The sequence below is a fragment of the Echinops telfairi genome, unplaced genomic scaffold, assembly GCF_000313985.2.
Source record: "Echinops telfairi isolate 266 unplaced genomic scaffold, ASM31398v2 ScPeMD7_5;HRSCAF=22, whole genome shotgun sequence".
NCBI classification, from domain to species: Eukaryota; Metazoa; Chordata; class Mammalia; order Afrosoricida; family Tenrecidae; genus Echinops; species Echinops telfairi.
In genome coordinates, this window is record NW_022103901.1 from 42,332,326 (window position 1) to 42,336,676 (window position 4,351).

Sequence of the window (4,351 nt, forward strand, 5' to 3'; positions counted from 1 at the left end):
ACATAGGGCTGCCCAGGAGGGTGAGGCTGGGCCCCTTCCTGGGGCAGGGAATGAGGAAACACACTTCCAATAAAGCAGCACCCTTCCATCTCATTTTGGGACCCGGCTCCTCTCCAGCCCAGGGCCAGGGGGAAAAGGTAGTGGGGAGTCATTTTAATACCCTGTTCCCTCTCCTGACCCTCCTCAGCCCCATTCCTTGCAGCTGCAGAGGCTGGGGCCCTTTCCTGGCACCCAACAACACAAGGACAGCTCTTGCCACCAAGGAGGCCGATGGGTACTGGGGGAAAGGGCAGGGGAGGTAGCCATGCTGTTCCCCAAACTGACCTCAGCAGACCGCACTCTGGGCCTGTCTACTCCGGGGAATGGGGGCACCTGGTAGGATTCTCCAGACAAGACTCGACCCGGCCCCTCCCCCTCAGCTCCAAGCACCGGACCCATTCACATTGCTGAGGGCGGCTGGGCTAAGCCCCCTCCAGACTCAGCTTCCATGCTGGAGCCCCTGGGTGGGGGGCAGGCAGTGCATGCACACAGTGACCTCCAGTGACCAGGAAAACTTCCTCCCCACCAAACTGGTGTCCGAGGCATAACGTGTCCAGGTCTGAGTCCTGCATGCCCAGGGTCTGTGCTCCTTCGCGGAGGACCCTGCCAGCCCCCAGGGGCGCATAATTGGATCCCCTGCCTGCCTGGCCCCCCATGCTTCCCACGCCCAGACACCCAGCAGCTGTCCTTTGGCCAGGCTCTGCCACTTGGGTGGGGCTCAGCAAAAGGTTATCCCTGGCACCGGAGTCAATAAATGTCATCGTAGATGCTGGGCATTGGGCCTTGGGGTTGGGGGCTTGGGGGCGTGGCTCTGGCTTCTTTTTCTTGTTGGAGCCCAGGCTGGAGGCCGACCGCACCAGGCTCGGATGGGATTTCTTTTTCTTGGGTTTCCGTGACTCGGAGCTGTTGGTACCTAGACCTCGTCCCTTGTTCTCAGTGGTCATAGAGGAGCAGGAATCTAAGGGTGAGAGGTCAGAGGAGCTGCCCCACGGGAGCCAGTCATGTCCCAGTCATGTCAAAGCTGTCTTACCCAGAGAACTCTCACCCTAGGGAGGACCGCCAAGGTCCCAAGGAAATAAATCCGCAAGGCTTGCCTCTGCTCCTCAGTGTGCTGCGAGCAGCACAGGGACCTCATGCAGCACAGGGAGCTCGTGCACATCTTGGTGTGTCCCGAAATTGCCCCACGCTGCGTGGTGAGCAGGCTGCGCAGCTCCTCTGGCCCCAGGGCCTCATAGCTGATCCCCAAGGAGCTCTGATACTTAGGAGCCCAACCGCTAAGTTCCCCGTTTTTGTGTTTAAAAGACTTGGAATTAGGGTTCTTGTCAGATGTCCTCTTCTTGGCTTTCTTCTCTGAGCCCTAGGACCAGTCGCTGTCGTTGACGTGATCCTGGTCCTCTTGGTCACTCTCTGACCTGTTCCTGTGCTGCTGTTCCGACCCCTTCCCAAGCACTTCTCCAGGTGCGGGGTGAAGCCGGAGCAGCAGTGGGGCAAACGCACTCCTGGCTCTTCCACTGGTTGAAAACCTGTCAAAGATGTCCAGTCCTGGCTGGTCCATGATCTCAAAGTCCTTCATGCTCTCAGGCTCTGTGTCATCCAGGAAGAAGTTGCCACACATCACGGTCCCTCGAAGCAGACTCCCAACCTAGAATCGTCGACCAGGCCCTCGGAGATCTCCTGAGCGATGGCCTCTAGTTTGCTGTTACCCAGGCCAGACAAAAACATCTCTATTTTCATTGTAAACTCTCCTGGAGATGGAACTCTGTTCAAAGCACAGTGGGCGCCTGGCAAGAAACCCATGGCCCTCGGTGGGTCCTCACCTCTCCCTGGGACCCAGGGTCCCCGGCCTGGGGTTCGGGCGTTCCCATCCGCCTGCTCCCACCTCGACCTCACTGGGCGGCCATGGCCCAGTCCATAGTACTGTCACTATTTTTGGTCAATGATGTAAATGAACCAACTCTTTGGTCTTCCTTATTCACTATCCAACTTCCACATGCATGTGAGACTATTGACAATAGTCTGGTGTGGTCCCCAGCCTGCCTCAGTGCTCACGGTGACAAGTGTGCTCTTTAACCCTCTAGAGCAGTCTTCTGCATTGGAGTTTCCCAATGAAATACATTACCTGATTTTCCCCAGGGTCAGAGATGAGCCAAATGACACATTTTCCTCAGAAGTGAGACATTAGGGAGGTCATGTAGACTCATGTCTCAATGCTCCTGTACTAAGATTAACTTAATCATGGCATGTCAGGTCAAAGTCAATGTCAAGGTTATTGAAGTTCTACTTCACACCCCTCTAGGTCTCTCTGTTTAAGCCCAGAAAGTTCCTAAATAACTTCCTCATGTTTTATAGTTCATGTTACAGAGCCTCAGAAAGGCAAACACCTTTCTATTTCTAAATTCCTATTCTGAAAGCATAATAGCTGCATATAGAAACATACAGAACAAGAAGTCCAAGACCGAGCCTTTAGGAACTCTAACATTTGGCATCAAGTGGCACTGTTGGGTAAGTGCTGAACTGCTACCCACAAAGTTAGTAAATCAAGCCTGCCAGCCCTAGAAAGGAGAAAGATGAGGCTGTTTGTTCCCATAAAGATTTACAAAGAACAGGAAACCCTATGAGTTCAGAATTGAATGGGTGGAAAAGCATTTTGTTTTAGAGGAAAGACCTTGTAGCCTCAATCTATAAAAATTACAGCCTGGGACACCTAATGGGGCAGTTCTACTCTGTCACACTAGATTACTGAATTGACATTGACAGCGCCCAACAACTACAATGATGACAACAAAACAGAGAAGCTCAGAGAGGCATGAGAACAACCAAGTTTGCTGTAGAAGGTGGGGAAACCACAAGAGTTCATTGCTCTATGTAGGCCTATGGTAAGTGCTATTGGATGTAAAATAAAGACCAACATGTGAACATTTGGCTAGACAGCATAGAAGTCATTGGCAATAATACTGGCAAGAAGGTGTCTATGGAGGGAGGATGGGTGGGGTAGTTACATAATCTTGTGTCAATTTGAGGGTATTATAAGTGAATAATCAGGACTTTCCACCTACTGGCCTGTGATCTTCCTGCATTCTGCATCATTGCATGTGCTGTATGAGTGTGAAGAGGAATTTATAGACTAGTATGGGACTTGTGATATAAAGCTCTTTCCTATACGTATATGAGTATCTCTGGATTTGATTCTCTAGTCAACCCAGACTAACACAATGTGTACAGGAGTTCAAGTTGAGAATGTTACAGAATGAATGGGAAGTGAGAAGGGGAAGGAATTCCATGCCTTGCTTTTTGTTTGAACATTTTCACAATTTTTTCTAAAAGAAAGCAAGTCTAAGCCCAATACACAGACACACGCACACACATGCACAGACACGCACACCTTAAATTTCTTTAACAAATTCCCTAAGATCAGCATTTAGGTGCGTAGGTTCACAATGCCCTCTCTTATCTTTCCCTGGCTGGCACAAATAGCCCAGCATTGACTGCAAGCCCAAAGTTTGACAGTTCCCACTTTATGTCCTTTGCTTTTCAGATACCTTAGTGATTGGGCTTTGCTACTCTCTACTGGAGACACCATTTGGGGTCAGCACCACCTACTTCTCTTTATGGGAGAAACTTGCTCTCAAAAGTCATTGCCTGACCACAAGATTGGAGTAAAGGTGGACTCAAAGACTACCTATGGGTAGCAAGGCTCAACCTAACCACTGGGTCCCTCTCTAAGCCTTTCTTACCATTTTGCTCTCATTAGAACCCAGCCATATTGGCTCCTTACAAATCCACTAGCAGTCAGCATCTGCCTCAGGACCCTTGTGGCTATTCTTCCCTCCATCTGAACACCCTCCACTAGATCGCTGGTTCACTCCCTAACCCCACATGAGATGTTGTCTCTTCAAATGTCCTCTTCCCTAACTTTCCTATCTCAAAGACCAGCTACATTCACTGTTTCTCCCTCACTCTGCATTTTTTGTCATTATGGTGAACAGGTTCCCCCTGGCAGAAAATGGGTAGTACAATAAATAAATGAGGGTTCTGAATGAATAATCGAATATGGCTTATTTGAATGTTTTTAAAGAGCTTTTATCTCTTTTTAAACTTATTTTATTCATATTCATTAAGTAAAGATTCATAGAATCTGGGGGTCCTTGAGTTGGGAGAAACCTCAGAGCACCTACATTAGGTTTTCTTACCAGTTACATACCATCAGGAGAATTGTTCCCGTGTCTGAGCCCACTGTTGCAGCCACTGTATCAACCATCTCATTGAGGCCCTTCCTCTTTTCCACTTCCCTCCACTCTACCAATCATGATGT

The 4,351-nt window shown here is 49.6% G+C and overlaps 1 pseudogene; it reads right to left on the minus strand.

Annotated features, from left to right (window-relative positions):
• Positions 1-786: 786 nt before the first annotated feature.
• LOC101651276 lies at positions 787-1,773 on the minus strand (annotated as a pseudogene).
• Between the last annotated feature and the right edge of the window lie 2,578 nt (positions 1,774-4,351).